This window comes from Mastigoproctus giganteus, chromosome 9, assembly GCF_048544385.1.
Source record: "Mastigoproctus giganteus isolate SK-2022 chromosome 9, ASM4854438v1, whole genome shotgun sequence".
In the NCBI taxonomy this organism is placed as follows: Eukaryota; Metazoa; Arthropoda; class Arachnida; order Uropygi; family Thelyphonidae; genus Mastigoproctus; species Mastigoproctus giganteus.
Window position 1 is genome coordinate 161,157,005 of NC_143583.1, and position 16,885 is coordinate 161,173,889.

The window sequence follows — 16,885 nt, forward strand, 5'->3', positions numbered from 1 at the left end:
CTGGCTTAGCAAAGGCAAGAAAGATTGCCTTGCGCCAGGAATCTGGAAACTGTCCTTCAATAAAGATTGAGTTATATAGAAGGAATAGATGAGGGTGAAAGATGCTTAATCATTTCATAATGGATGCCATCTGGTCCAATAGCACTTGCCTTGGAAAGAATGAGAGCTCTTTTCAGTTCATGTATAGTGAATGGCCCATTGTAGGGATAAAGGCTCTTAGACTTGAAATTAAGTGCCTGTTTTCGATTTATTCCCTAGGAACTCTGGGGAATACGAAGATGTTAGAGAATGTTTCCCCAAGAGAATTGGCTATAGCAGTTGGATCTTCAATAGTGCATCCATTATAATCTAGGATTGAAGATTTGTGGGATGTATATTTTCCCTTCATTTTCTGGATTTTATCCCAGACCAACTTAGTACTAGCAAGACAGAACTGGACAAGGATTATATCTCACAGTTATTAAAGCCTGTAACATGCTGAGAGAGTCGAAATATAAAATGGATCTTTTTTGGGGAAGTATGGACACTGTCCTGTGTCCATTTCTCCCTCCGCAAAGAGTTACAAGACTGATTCGTCTGTTGTCCTCTACATCCAATGTTTCTGTTATTACTGGTGGCTCTTCTTTACCACATTGTTTTAGTAGTGATGGAGTACTAGGAGGTATGGATATAGGAGTGTCAGCTGACTGTGTTTTTTTGGTGGGCTTTTGTGAACTCAATAAATAGTGTGCAATCAGAGTAAATGACTCTCTTGGTGGTATAGTCATCTCAGTTTGTGTGCTGATAGTGAACTTCGCAGAAACCTTCTGAGAATATGAAGGCTTCCTGCTATTTATTAGTTGTATGTGTTTTCTAGCCTCTGGACTGAGTAACTGATGAAATAAAACGGATCCACGATTCCTTTTGACTCTGATGGTGGATGTAGCGTGCGTTAAAAGGCTATAAGGTTGGTCGTGGTAGGATGTTGTCAGAATATCGGCCAGGCTTTGTTTTGAGCCTTTTTTGCTGCTATGCATTGTGAATTCCACCATGGTTTGGGAAATGGTGGAAACCGGGCAGATCATTTTTGGAACAGCATTCGCAGCTGATTGGACGATATGCTCCTGACTGATGGAACTGAGGTCAAAATTTGCATGATGCTGGAAGGCAGTCGAGTCAGCCTGATCAGCCTTCCACCACGGTAACCTGAAAGGAAGACATGGTCTCCCACTGTGTAATGAGGTTATCAGAGGGAAGTGAAGGAGAACCCATACGGAAGTATGGGTTCTCCTCCACTTCCCATGATAGAGAGATCAATGGCAGAAAATGTACGGGTAGGCATGTTGGAAGGTGTTTGTTCCCACATTTAGAAGGGAAAGGTCATTGTCATTGAGCATATGCTCTTTGACTCATTCCCTTCCATTGTTGCTAGCATTACCACAGAGTGTTATGTCCATTAAAATCTCCAAGAAGTAAGAAAGGAGGAGGCAACTGCATCACAAGATCATCAAGGTCTTCCTGGGAGATGTCAGTCCCTGTTGGCAAATAAATAGAGCAGACGATTAATAAAAATCACACTGTAAGGCGAATTGCAACAGCCTCTATGCTGGTTGTAGCAAGGGCTGAACTGGGGTCTGGATAGCCACTTCTCCATGAGCAGGACCATCTGCAATTCTATCCTTACAAAAAATTGCGATGTTATGTATGGTGGGATCATAATTTGCCTTTAGATAAGTCTCCTGCAAGCAAAAGCAACCTGGCTTGTGCTTTTGCAGAAGGGCCTTGATGTCATCAGTATTTCACTGGAATCCACAACAATTCCATTTTAGGAATTTAGCCATTATTTTGGCTTGGTGGGTATCAGGCAGCTTCCGAGGTGCTGAGGCTTACTTTTGTCAGTCTTGGATTTATCTTTTTTGGGGAAGTATGGACACTGTCCTGTGTCCATTTCTCCCTCCGCAAAGAGTTACAAGACTGATTCGTCTGTTGTCCTCTACATCCAATGTTTCTGTTATTACTGGTGGCTCTTCTTTACCACATTGTTTTAGTAGTGGTGGAGTACTAGGAGGTATGGATATAGGAGTGTCAGCTGACTGTGTTTTTTTGGTGGGCTTTTGTGAACTCAATAAATAGTGTGCAATCAGAGTAAATGACTCTCTTGGTGGTATAGTCATCTCAGTTTGTGTGCTGATAGTGAACTTCGCAGAAACCTTCTGAGAATATGAAGGCTTCCTGCTATTTATTAGTTGTATGTGTTTTCTAGCCTCTGGGCAGGAGATATTCAGCTCTGTTTTCAGTTTTTCGATTTCTTTTTCGTCCTTCCACTGCTGACATGCTCTAGAGTAAACTGCCAAGGAGAGAATCCTGTTCTCTCTCTCTCTCTCTCTCCTTGGCAATTTACACAGCTCAGTTTGGAAGCTGAACATTCCTTGCTCTCGTGGTCTTTCGCACCACATCGAGCAAAGGCAGGGTTACCACGACAACCTGTTTGTGAGTGGCCGTATTTTTGGTATTTAAAACACGTCAGTGGGTTTGGAATATAAATCCTCATTGGGCAGTTTAAGTATCCTGCCTTGATGGAACTTTGAGGCCGTGGGGTGTTAAATGTTTGGATGAGAACTCAGGTTGGGACGAGATTCCCATCATTTCATATTGATATTATTTTGACAGCAGTCACTCCTTGTTCTTTCAATTCAGAGCAGATCTCATCTACAGAGACATGAAGACGGTCCCACTCTGAAATGACACCTCGTGAAGAGTTCAAAGTTTTGTGGGAGATTACAGTGATAGATATTCCCCCTATTGATGTAGCTTTGAGGATTTTTTCTGCCTGTTTCATAGTTGTAGCTTCGACCAAACGGTCTCCAGAATGCAGCCGTTTTACAGATTTAGGTGATCCAGCCAACCCTTCTAATCCTTTCTGGATAAAGAAGGGTGACATCTTCCCAATTGACTGCTCTCAGTGGAATGGAGAATGAGGAAGAGCGGTGTCAACTATGGTGGCGTATCCTCAGTTCTGGCTCTTTTTACAGAGATGTTTTTTGTGTTATCATCTTAATTAGGTAGGGGCCTTGTTGGGGCTGCAGAAGAAATAGGATTTAAATTACTCATATGAGTAAGATAAAAATTTTCGATACCCTAAGTACCTCACCTACCATGGAGCCCTACGAGGGGACGCCCACTTGTGAACTAGCAGGTACTGCGTACACGAATGGGATGCCAAGTTCGCTTAGGAGGACCATACCCATGTTTCCAATAAGTCTTGATCCCATGCCAGGACCAAAGGGAGGGAGACTTATTGGAACGCAATTGACCCTAGTAGTAAGAACCACCCGCCAACTGATCCCAGTCGGGCCAGTCTAGGACCACCCATCTTGTCAAAGCAGGGTACAAAGTGGTGTATCAAGGCCGGGGCCCTCAACTACCAGGATTCCCTTTCCGAGTTTCCATGGATGCACATGCCGGATTCCAACGATGTAACCCTGGAACCAAGGGGTGCTGGATCCCAGTGATGCTAAACTGGAAGACCAGCAGGATCACTGGGAGGTCCCCCTCACCATGTACAGGTGCCCATGTTGAGGGGTATAGTTCAAACATGGCAGGGGTTTGTTAAGAGGAAGTCTTGTCTGACAAATTTGATTGTATATTATGTTGTGATCACAAAGGAACTGGATGCAAAAAATAATTTTGATATCATGTACTTCGATTTTAGGAAAGCTTTTTATACTGTGGCACCTGGAAGGCTACTGTATAAACTGGAGCAGTATGGCATTAAGGGCAAGTTGCTACAATGGATAAAAGGATGGTTGAGTGGGAGAAGACAGAGGGTGGTTATCAATGGACATTACTCTTCGGACTAATGTTATTAGTGGAGTCCCTCAGTGTTCGGTGTTGGGCCCATTGTTGTTTTCGGTATTTATCAATGACATTGATGAAGGTATATCAGGATTAATGTCTAAGTTTTCAGATGATACAAAAATTGGCAAGGCTGTTAATGACAGTAATGATAGTACATCACTGCAACAGGATCTGGAAAAGTTGAGAAAATGGGCCGAGAGGTGACAACAGAAGTTTACCATTCACAAATGTAAAGTACTACATATGGGTAGCAGTAACCCCAGAGTAACGTATCAACCAGGTGGTACTACACTCAGGGTAGTGAAGAATGAAAAGGACCTGCGAGTAACTGTGCAGTCAGATATGAAGTTTTCTGAGCAGTGCATGGTGTCTTGTCAATGATACACAGGAATTTTTTTAGCAGGGATAAGGGGAGGGTGATTGTCCCATTGTATAAGGATATGGTCAGGCCACACCTTGGCTACTGTATACAGGTCTCGAGGCCTCATTTTAGGAAAGATATAGAACTGCTGGAACGGGTACAGACGAGGGCCATGAGATTGGTGAGTGGAATGAAGGGATCCTCTTATCAAGAAAGGCTTAAGTTCTACAAATTGCAGCTTCTTGAAACTAGGCACCTGCAAGGTGATCTAATTGAGGTGTATAAGGCCTTGAATGGTTAGAGCAAGCTCAATGCTGATGGGATTCTATCTCTTGCTCAGGTTACTTACCTCAGGGGACAGAAATTCAAATTGAGGAAAGACAATTGTAGAATAGATGTGTGGAATTTGCCTTTAGCCAGCTCATTTGATTGCTGGAACAAACTTCCATCTGTTGTACAGGAGGTCAACAACTTGAATAAGCTGAAGGCAGAACTAGACAAACACTTGGAGTGGATGGATGGGTGAAATGGGTGGTTTTTTTTTTTTTTTTTTTGGTTGATGCTATATAAGCTTGCTTTCTTGCATCATATGCCTCTACTAATGCTAATGATAACTGCTTTATTCATGGCAGAAAAAAGGAAAATAGACTTTCTGCATCACATGAATAGAATTATCAGCTTGAAATTGAAAAGTTCATTCTCTTCAGTTCACCAATTTGTCTTCTTTCAAAACATTTGGGTGTTGAACTGGATTTATGTAAGAGTCAGTGCTACTAACTAATGAATGCTTGTTGTACTTTTCAAACTGGTAATTCTTTAAAGTGCTCATATTGCTTTTCTGACCATTTCAAACCTCTTCTTTAAACAGACTTGGCAGACTGTATGTATCAGTTGAAATTATTTAAATCTATCTTTCCTTTTTATCACTTCTTTTCATATAGTCGAAAATTTCCCCCTTGAACCCACCTACACAATTAAGCTGCTCACAAAAATTAGCTGCCAAACAGATGCACAATCCTACAACATCCAAATCCCTTTTCTCTCTTTGAATATCCCCAACCCCACAAGTACAAACTAGGATTGACCCCAGGAAAGAGTTTTGATTAAAAAATTCTTAGTTTGAGAGTACAGTATAGAACATATAAATATAATTAATTGTAAACCACATGGTAATTGTAAACAAGCCCTTGGTATGTGAGGCTGATGTTGTCATAAGGACAGCACTACAGGAATGAAAGTATTCTGGCTATCTACTTAACTTTAATTTTATTCAATTTTAATCTTATTAAATAAATTAAGCGATTTAAAAAATTATTTAAACTGCTAAAATTAATTTTAACAAGATGTTTACTAATAGCTATCTATTGACAAGTAAGAAATCTGTAATCAAATTAACAACTCTCTGTAAATGATGTTCCCCATACCAGTTACCAGTTCTGTTGTCTTTACAGTCACTGAAGGGATATGGGAAGTACCATAAAACTGAGCACATCAGTAATTCTTTAAGTAATAAAATGCAGATTATACTCCGAGCAGGTTGAAGTGCTCATTATTTCACCAAATTCCAGTATTTTTAAATTAATACTTGTATAATTAAATTAATATTTTTAAATTAATTAGATTACTAAACAAAGAGCTACTTTTGCAACAACCACAAAATAGTAATATGCATCTGCCAAACTTGCAGTACGTGTTAGTATAAAGTCACTGTTTAATATGACTGCCATAATTGTGTACAGTAGTGGTGTTGCCACCTGTCACTTATTTCGAGAGGTCTGGGTTCGAATCACATACTCTAAAGTCTTCATTAACAGAGGAATGGTTAGCCGGTTTCAGTCAGAGATGGTTTTTTGGTTTCTCATGCCATGCAATGTGTGGATGGGCCTAATACACACAATTGTACAGACATTAGCATTAGTTGAGGCATACAGTAATAGTAATAGAGGCATGTGATGTAAGAAAGAAAGTGTATGAGCTTAAGTAGCATCAGCCAAAAAAAAAAAAAAAAAAAAAAAAAACACACCATTCCCTCTAAATGTTTGTCCAGTTCCTCCTTGAATTTATTTAAGCTATCAACTTCCAAAATGACAGATGGAAGTTTGTTCCAGCAATTTAACCACCCGCTCGCTAAAGGCAAATTTCTGAACATCTATTCTACAACTGTCTTTCTCAATTTGAATTTATGCCCCCTTGGGTTCGTAATCTGAGCAAGTGGAAGAATCCCATCAGAATTCTGTGTGCTCAACCCATTCAAGGCCTTATACACCTCAATCAGATCACCTTGCAGGTGCCTAGTTTCCAGCCACTGCAATTTGCAGAAATTAAGCCCCTCTTGATAAGAGGATCCCTTCATTCTCTTCACCAATTTTGTTACCCTTCTCTGTATATGCTCAAGCAAATCCACATCCTTACTAAAATAAGGCCTCCAGACCTGTATGCAGTACTCAAGGCATGGCCTGACCATTGCCTTATACAAAGGGATAACAACCTCCTTTTCCCTGCTAGCAAAATTCCTGTACATCATTGACAAAACCCCATGATCTGCTCTTCCAGCCTGTCTGCATTGCTCAGAATACTTCATATCTGACTGCACAATTACTCCCAGCTCTTTTTCATTTTATACCACCCTAAGTGTAGTATCACACAGTTGATACGTTCCTTTGGGGTTGCTTTTACCCATATGCAGTACTTTGCATTTGTCAATGTTAAACTTCAGTTGCCACTTCTAGGCCCATGTGCCCAAATTTTCTGGTTCCTGTTGCAGTACCACACTGTCATTAAGAACCCTACCAACCTTCGTATTATCTGAAAACTTTGACACTAAGTCTAATATATCTTCATCAATATCATTGATAAATATACAAAACAACAGTGGGCCCAACACTGAACCCTGTGGAACTCCACTAATAACATTAGTCCACAAAGAGCAATGCCCATTGATTACCACCCTCTCTCTCTCTTCTCCCACTCAACCAGTGGTGAGCTGTAGTGGGCTCGCAAGAGCCCATTGTTATTCCTTTTGAAAATTTGCAAGTCCATTGTTGAGATGATCATTTATTTTATGAATGAAATCCTGAATGCAATTATTGAGTATCCAGAGCTGAAACTACGGTGGGATGAGTGGGGCATCATCCCCAGCATTCGATCAGTTATGTATTTTAAAATTGCTTCATTTTTGATTTAATTAAAGTCGGACCTCTGTTTAACCAACTTCTTTATAGCGAATTTGTTTGAATTTTCCTTGGTAATCGCATTTAAAATAGTTTCCGTTGGACGAAGAAAATTTCCATGTAATTAACAGATTATGAGACACAACTTTGTATGCATTGTTCTCACCTCTGGCCTTTAGGGAATTAGAAAGCGCGAATTAAGGGGGAAAGGGGTTACCATTTCACAATGTTAGTGGTGTCCCTAAAACCAACAGTCATATACCGAGAAGTTGTGCTCGTCAATATGCTTTCCATAGCCACTCAGAGGATTAGGCAGATTCCTGACATGGATGATAGCCTCTGGTCAACCTATGTTGTGGTTCCCCTTAACCCTGACAAACATGCATATGTTTTTCGGAGAAGTAAGTGATCCATGCCTTCAAGTAAATTTCTTCTGTCTATGTTTACGTGAATATCCAAGTGATTCATACATTTTTTTTTTTGCACAATATTCAAAGAACTAATGACAGACTGACAGTAGCAACATAGGGGGGGGGAGGGTTGAGGCAACAAAAATATTATATGAACTTTGCGAAGAAGAAATGTTGGCAATTTTGAAACTTCGTGAAGGCCACTGCGTAGGAAATGTTCTAAAATATAACGGCATACAGTCAAATAATAATAAAAAAAAAAACTGTATGAATTATATCACCAATCTCCAAAAAACCTGCAGGAATCAAGGATTATTGTTAAAGAACTTTGGAAAAAATGTGGAAAAAATTATTATTGGTGGATGTTCAGGCCATGATGAGCAGCTTGTTGCTTGCGGACGGCAATTGTGGGTTGAAGGAATTATTCCGCTTTGTGCAAACATTTTGAATCAGAAGTTAAATATTCGAGATTATTAAACTGACTTTTTAAGGTGGAATTTCTTAACAATTTAGCACTAATGATCGACATCCTGCAGCACAGAGTAGTAAGATTTCTTACTACCCTGTGCAGGAGCCCTCTGACCTTTCAGAAGCTTTACAGAATCACTACGGTAAAAGCAGATTAATTATTTGAATTATAAATGCTATTGCTAATTTGAAAAATTCCAAAGGAAATTATACTGCTAAAATTGAGAGTATGCTGAGGTGGAAAGAATTTGAAGGAATCAAATTCAGAAGTAAGAACACATTTAAAAAATTACCTTGTGACAAGTTATTACAGATGGAAGTCTGTTCCACCAATCAACTATCTGTTGGCTAAATTCAAACTTCTACATCTATGGTGTAACTGCCTTTCCTCAATTTGAATCTATGTTCTATCAGGTTTGTAATCTGAGCAAGCAGAAGAATCTCATCAGCATTGGGCCTGCTGAAACCATTCAAGGCCTTATCAACCAGATCACCTCGAAGGTGCCTAGTCTCCAGATGCTGCAACTTGCAAAACAAACCTTTCTTGGTAAGAAAGGCACCCCTTTATTCCTCTCACCAGTCTTGTTGCCCTTCTAGCAACTCTACATTCTTCCTAAAATAAGGCCTACAGATCTGTCTGCAGTATGCAAGGTATGGCCTGACCATTGCCTTGTACAAGGGAATAATCACCTCCTCGTCTCTCTCTCTCTTTTTTTTTTTTTTTTTTTTTTTTTTTTATTTAAATCCCAAACATGAGAGTATTAGAACCTATAGCACTTAGTACCGTGCTTGGGTTGGAAGTTGAGAAGATGAAAGAAGATATTTGTTGACACTGGACTTGAACTTCTGTAGACTGTAATTTTTAGGAAATACGTATGAAGGAAGGTTGTTCCACAAAACGGCAGTTGACTGAATAAATGAGGAAAATGAAAAGTTGGTTCTGTGAGTTTGAAGTTGGACAGTAAATGAATGTTGGCTGGTGGCGGCACGTTTTCGGACTGTTTTGAAAGAGAGAGCAGGAATTATACAAGCCAATTCAGAAGAACAGTGCCCATGGAAGTATCTTTAGAAGAGGCATGCAGCAGAAACAGTACATCTATGAGACAGCGAGTGGAGAGACTCTGTTAGAGATGAATCATTAATTAACCTAACTGCCCTTTCTGAATGGAATCAAGAAGCCTGAGAAAGGTTTTGGGGGCACCACCCCAGATGTGGGAACAATATTCCATGGCAGGGCGGATTTGCAATTTATTCACAGTGGGCAGCTGTTTGGAAGAAAAGTAACACCGAGAGTGAAAGAGAAAACCAAGTTTTTTAAATGCAGAGGAAGCAATATTTGTAATGTGCTTGTGCCAAGAGAGATTAGAAGTCAGGGTAATCCCCAAAAGAGATATATCATTTTGCCTAGAAATCAGAGTGTCACTAAAGATAAGCATGGGAGCAGAAGAATCCTTTCTGCGAGATATAAGACAAGACTGAGTTTTAGAAGGGTTGAAATCAACTAAGCTATCTTTGCCCACTGGAGAATTACCTGAAGATTGGCATTTAAGGAATTGGTAGCAGATTTTCGAGAAGTTGAAGCTGATTGAGCAGGACAAGCTTTCTCAAAATGAAAAGTGGAATGCAATGTGCTATCATCGGCAAAACTATGGATAGGATTTCCAGTCAATGGAAGAAGGTCAATAATATACAAGAGGAAAAGAACTGAACCTTGGGGGACACCGGCATTAGTGGAGAAGTTAGAAGACAATTACTAAAAACAGTTGGCAAACCATAAGATGGAAGCTTGTTTAGAAGACCTTTATGCCAAACACGATTGAAAGCCTTTGAGATGTCAAGGGCAACTTGTGTTTCGCCGAACCTTTCCATTGAATTAGTCTATAAATGGGTAACATAATGGGCGCCTCCGTAGCCAGGTGGGAAGGAGCAGCAGTGCGTAGCACATGCTTCTTGATTAGACCGGGGTTCGAGCCCGTCACCACCAAATACGGAGTATGCGGAAAGGTCAAGGAATGACCACCGCATATCCCGGAGCAATATGGCCTTAGTTGCTAATGCTCCTAAAAACCAAATAACGAACAAATAACGGTAACATAATGCAGAATATCACCAGTGGATCGACACTGGCGGAATCCATACTGGCGATCGTTGATCAGACGGAAGGTTTTGCGATTTGCAATTTATTCACAGTGGGCAGCTGTTTGGAAGAAAAGTAACACCGAGAGCGAAAGAGAAAACCAAGTTTTTTAAATGCAGAGGAAGCAATATTTGTAATGTGCTTGTGCCAAGAGAGATTAGAAGTCAGGGTAATCCCCAAAAGAGATATATCATTTTGCCTAGAAATCAGAGTGTCACTAAAGATAAGCATGGGAGCAGAAGAATCCTTTTTGCGAGATATAAGACAAGACTGAGTTTTAGAAGGGTTGAAGTCAACTAAGTTGTCTTTGCCGCACTGGAGAATTACCTGAAGATCGGCATTTAAGGAATTGGTAGCGGATTTTCGTGAAATTGAAGCTGATTAAGCAGGACAAGATTTCTCAAAATGGAAAGTTGAATGCAATGTGCTATCATCGGCAAAACTATGGATAGGATTTCCAGTCAATGGAAGAAGGTCATTGATATACAAGAGGAAAAGAGTGGGGGAAAGAACTGAACCTTGGGGGACACCGGCATTAGTGGAGAAGTTAGAAGACAGAGAGCCATCTACCATCACCCTCAGTGAGCGATCAGAGAGAAAACTGGATAACCAATTACTAAAAACAGTTGGCAAACCATAAGATGGAGGCTTGTTTAGAAGACCTTTATGCCAAACACGATCAAAAGCCTTTGAGATGTCAAGAGCAACTACTTGTGTTTCACCGAACCTTTCCACTGAAGTAGTCCATAAATGGGTAACATAAGCCAGGATATCACCAGTGGATCGACACTGACGGAATCCATACTGGTGATCGTTGATCAGACGGAAGGTTTCTGGGTAGTTTAAGAGTTGGCGGTTAATTGATTTCTCCATTACTTTAGAAAGAGTAGAAGTAATTGCACTGGGACGATAATTGGATGGGAGTGATTTGTCACCCTTTTTAGGAACTGGCTGGATATGAGCAAATTTCCAAGCAGAAGGAAAAACACCTTTGGAGTAAGAAAGTGAAAAAAGGCGGCATAGAATAGGAGTAAGTTCAGGAGCACAGGTTTTGAGAACAAGTGGAGAAATACCATTAGGACCTGGAGCTTTCTTAGCATGAAGATTCATCAAAATCCTTCTGACATCCTTTTGACGAAGACGACAGGGGGCATTGAATGGAATGTGTTGGGAATGGTGGGAGGTGTTTTACCAAGATCATTAATAAAGGAGTTGGAAGAAAAATGGGATACTAGCAGGTCAGCTTTATCTTTAGTCCAAGTGACAACAGAACCATCAGGTTTTGATTGAAGTGGGAACAGAGACAGGCAAAAGTTGCTGCCAACAACCTTGGCAAGAGACCAGAATGCTCAGCTACCATTAGGGCAAGAAGCAAGTTTTCTATTCTTAGCCTGTTCAAACTGTACTTTGGACTGATTAATAACTGCTTTACAATTGTTGCGAGCTTTGGTGTAGGCAGAAAATGAAACTGAAGAATTAGAAACAAGCCAATTACGACATGCAACACTCTTCTCTTGAACAGCCTTAGCACATTTATTGGAAAACCAAGGTTTAGATAAAGGACGAGATTTTAAAGTGGAGTGTGGGATAAAGGATTCCATTCCTGCAAGAATAATTTCACTGACACGATCTGAGCAAACGTTGACATCAGAAGTTTTGAAACAGTAATCCGAACAAGGAAAAGAAGAAAAGAATCTCGCAGGTCATCCCATTTTGCATTCTTGTAATGCGAAACAACACGAGGTTCAGAGTAGCCACAAGATAAAGGTTCCAATAGAGAAGAGACAATCACCAAGTTGTGGTCTGAAGAGCCTAAAGGACCTCACTTCGACCGTGTACTTAGAAGGGTTGTTTGTGAGAAAAAGATCAAGTATTGGCTGTATGATTAGGATTGTCCGTTATTCTTGTAGGTAAATGAATAATCTGTACAAGGTCATTAGTAATTGCAAAAGCCTCAGCATCTCGACCATCTGGGTCGGTGTGACTAGAAAACGGAAGCCAGCTGGAGTTGTGAACATTATAATCACCAAGGAAAATTACCTCACTGTTAGGAAAGTTGGAATGGAGAAAGTCAAGTTGCAAAAAAAGGAAGTCAAAGAGCTTTAAGAACGGTAGAGACAACAGATGAATTTGACACAATGAGGTAGACAGATTTTAAGCCAGAGAAGATCAAAGAGAGGAGATTCCAAATTGCCAAGTCTCTGAAAGGAAATATCAGAACGGACATATGCACAAATACCACCTTTGAGGCGAAAGGAATCATACAGTGAATAATTTGGGCATCTGAGATGTGCAGTAGTTGAATCAACCGATAACTGAGATTCTGTCAGAAAAAGTACATGGGGTTTGGCAGACTGCAAGTGGAAATGAACATCGTTGGGATTAGAATTGAGACCACGTATATTTGTGAAATTAATTAGGATGTGCTTGGGAGATTTAGATCTTTTCGCAGATAAGCTTGCTCTATTAATTTGACAATTCATGGTGTATTCAGTAGTAAGAAAAAGTGCGTGGGACATGCTGTATGAAGTAATGAAATTTTTGGATATGGCGTACACGTAGTAGTAGTAGTGGCATTTGATGCAAGAAAGCAAGTGTATGAGCTTATGCAGCATCAGCCAAAAAAAAAAAAAAAAAACACACCATTCCCTCCAAATGCCTGTCCAGTTCCTCCTTAAATTTATTCAACCTATCAACTTCCATGACAGATGGAAGTTTGTTCCAGCAATTAACCACCCGCTGGCTAAAGGCAAATTTCCGCACATCTAATCTACATCTGTCTTTTCTTAATTTGAATTTATGCCCCCTTAGGTTCGTAATCTGAACAAGTGGAAGGATCCCATCAGAATTCAGCGTGCTCAACCCATTCAAGCCTTATATACCTCAATCAGATCACTGCGCAGGTGCCTAGACTCCAGCCACTGCAATTTGCAGAACTTAAGCCTCTCTTGGTAAGTGGATCCCTTCATTCCCCTCACCAATCTTGTTGGCTTTCTCTGTACACGCTCAAGTAAATCTACATCCTTCCTAAAATGAGGCCTCCAGACCTGGATGCAGTATTCAAAGCGTGGCCTGACCATTGCCTTATACAGAGGGATAATCACCTTTTCCCTGCTAGCAAAATTCCTATAGTAATTACCCAGTTTATTAACAAAAACAAATTATAATAAAATATAATGAGATAAAACCAGTAGCTTTCGGGACGCGTGTCCCTTTGTCAACTGACAAGTTAATACAAATTTTGAATACAATACAACGAGCAAAGTGGCACGTTAATCATGCGTCATTGTTGTTGCACAGACGTGTGCTGCTTCTACGCCACTGATCATCCAGCAATAAAACTGTAGTTTCCAGGATGGGATGTAGACGCATGCCTTTCTGGCGATTTAATGCCTTAGGATTGTTTATTATGTCGAGTGACTCTAGCCATAGGCGGTGGCGAAAGTGTCGTGAGTGGTCCACTATCTCAAAGTCGCGTTTGGGGTCAAGATCGTGGTTGGTGGCCCAAAAATGTTCTGCGACCGCGGACTGGTCAGTTTCGGCAAGCCGGATTGCTCTGTCGTGTTCCGTGAGGCGATCTTGGAGACGTCTTGATGTCTTCCCTATGTAGCAACTGTTACAGTCTCTGCAAGTGATACGATACACCACATTGCTGCGTAAGACAGGTGTGACAGGGGTCTTCACGTTGGAGACAAGTGACCGTAGGTTCCTGCAGGGTAATTGCACACATTTGATGTTGTAGCTTCTAAGGACCTTCGAGATGCGTCCTGACACTCCTGGATAATACGGAATGTAGGCGGACGATATACTGACCTGCTTCGGAGGTCTCGGGTTGGATGTGAGTTCTTCTGCCTGTAACAGGCATCTGCTTAGTACATGGGGTGGATAACCGCATTTGGTTAGGTCCGTCTTCACACGGGAGATCTCGTTACGCCTAATTGTGTCGGTGCTGGAATGGCTCCAAGCCCTGGAGAATAGGGTGCGGGCAGTGCTATTGAGATGGCTTGGTGCGTGGCCGGACCCGTAGTTGGTGAATTGCCCGCACCACATGGGTTTGCGGTATACTGAGGTCTCTAGATGTGGGCCTACGCGATGTACCAGGACGTCTAGAAACGGGTGTGAACCGGTAACATAGAGGGGCGGCGTTCCTCCATGTGGTGTGACCGCCACACCTCGAGCCCTGCTTATGTTGGTTCACACCTGGGTGGTCACCCAGGTGTGATGGAGGATTTGTGCATGGAGGATTACTAACAGTCCCACCATCGTGAAGGTGCAAGCAGAGGATATGTTGTCACAAACTGTCTGAACTTCGCCGACTGGGTCCACTTGACTTGCGTGTCACCCGAATATCAGTTCCATCAGCATTTTCGACTCCCAGGTAGCAAGTAGAGCTTGTCTGGCATATCTGAGAGAATGTCTGTGACAACCTCAAGGACTCTACTAGCAAAATTCCTCTATATCGTTTACGTTGTTGATACATCTAAAAAGTAAACCAAAAACAGCTTCACAGAGAGTTGCCCTGGTATTGCATTACTTTCAAACATTTCTCTTTTAAATGAGAGAAAAAAAAGAAATACTTTTGGCAATGGCATTTGCTTGAAAGTAGTGCAATTACAGGACAACTCCTTGAGAAGGCAAAGTTTCCTCTGCTCTAAAAGATATAGTAACTAGGTGGTCTGAATCCTGTTAGCACAACAAAATTTAGTTATGCTTACAGGAGAGACAGTAAACAAAACAATAACTTATTTCAAACTAAGAAAATTGTGTAAACAATTTTTCAAGATACTTTTTGTTCATTGAAATTTATATAGACGAAAAATGTACTTAGAATGCTCCTAAACATCAGATGGACCTAACAATGATGATTCTCTTCTGTAATTTTATTTTTAAATATATACAGTGTGGTAACACACCAATTTGAATGAAATCTATTTTGAGACTGGCAAAAAACACTCTTTTAGTTGTTTACCTTATTGTGTTACATGGTGCATCTCTGAAATTTTTGTATGTTGCATACAATATTCAAGTGGAACACATGGCTATGTTCGGCTTCCAACAGTTGTGTAGCATTGCCCCAAGCCTTTTTTCTTGGACAAAATGAACACTAATAAGACCTTGGGCTTTCTCAAACAAAAAAAAAAAAAACAAAAAAAGAACACCCTTGTCTCGATCCCACTGAAGTAAACTAAATGGCTTCAAACATCTGCATAACCCTGGTGCACATTATCAAGCAGTGCATCAGTCAAACATAACTGCCTAGAATTTGGAGAACCTACAAACTTAGTCTAATTCCAAAGACTACACATGTATGAAGGAGACACATTTCAAGATAATTATGTAAAAACCCACAGAATTCCAGCTATCGAGTTTGCTACCTGCTTATAATGAATTGCACTAACAGAAAAGCCAAATAACCAGAGAGGTGCAAATTGTTTTTATTGTTTTATGGCAGTGACCTCCAAAATGTGCCTTAGTAAAATGTGAGTTTGCATGGGGTGATAATAGTGAGTTCTTGCCTTAACCCTGTGAAGTTCTTTCCAAAAAATTTAATTTTGACTGTTATCACAGTGCCGACTAAGAGAATAAGTGACAGCAGTACTAGTAAATCTATCAAGAAAAGGAAGGCGATTGAGTTGGATCAGAAAATTAAAATAATAAGGATGTATGAAAATGGCAAAACATTAACAAGTATCGCATGAAATTCAAATTTGACAGTAGCAATGATGAACACAATAAAGGAGAAAGACAGAATACGAGAAGCGGTACCAAAGGAGTCAACTATAATAACTGGCTACGAAATGCATATCAGTTTTTACAGTACAATAACATGCATTTTTTTTTCCCCCTTTTATGTTTTCTTATGTGCCACTCTGGCTAGTTCACTGCTGTTGCCAGTTAAAGTTTTTAATTGAATTAATTAAAAATATATAACTGCGTTCTTTGATTCTTCTGAGGATATTATGTGGTTTTTGTAATTTTGGCATATTAGGAATACAGTTGCAATATTTTATTAGTCATTTCCTAGTTACATAAAATTCGACTTACGTAATAAGTCCTGGAATATATCTCTTATGTATGTCGGGTACTTACTGTATTTTTGGATTAATCGGGAATTTTTTTTTTTACCATCTATCCTGGAAAATTGAGTCTACTGTACTTGGATTTCAGAAAACCTTTTGATACTGTTGCACATGGAAGACTGTTGTACAAATTGGAGAGGTATGGCATTAAGGGTAAGTTGCCACAATGGATAAAGGGATGTTTGAGTGGGAGACAACAGAGAGTGGTAATCAATGGACACTGCTCTTCGTGGACAAATGTTATTAGTGGAGTTCCCCAAGGTTCGATGTTGGGCCCATTGTTGTTTTGTATATTTATCAATGATATTGATGAAGGTATATCAGGTTTAATGTCCAAGTTTGCAGATGATACAAAGGGTGGTAGGGTTGTTAATGACAGTAAAGACAGAATGCTACTCCAAGTGGATCTAGATAAGTTGGGC

General features: G+C 40.3%; 1 protein-coding gene across 2 annotated transcripts in view; it reads right to left on the reverse strand.

The window, feature by feature from the left end:
• Positions 1–16,885, reverse strand: part of jbug (filamin-type immunoglobulin domains fbug) — a 1,114,928-nt gene that overhangs the window by 32,976 nt on the left and 1,065,067 nt on the right. The gene's annotated exons all lie outside the window — the stretch shown is intronic.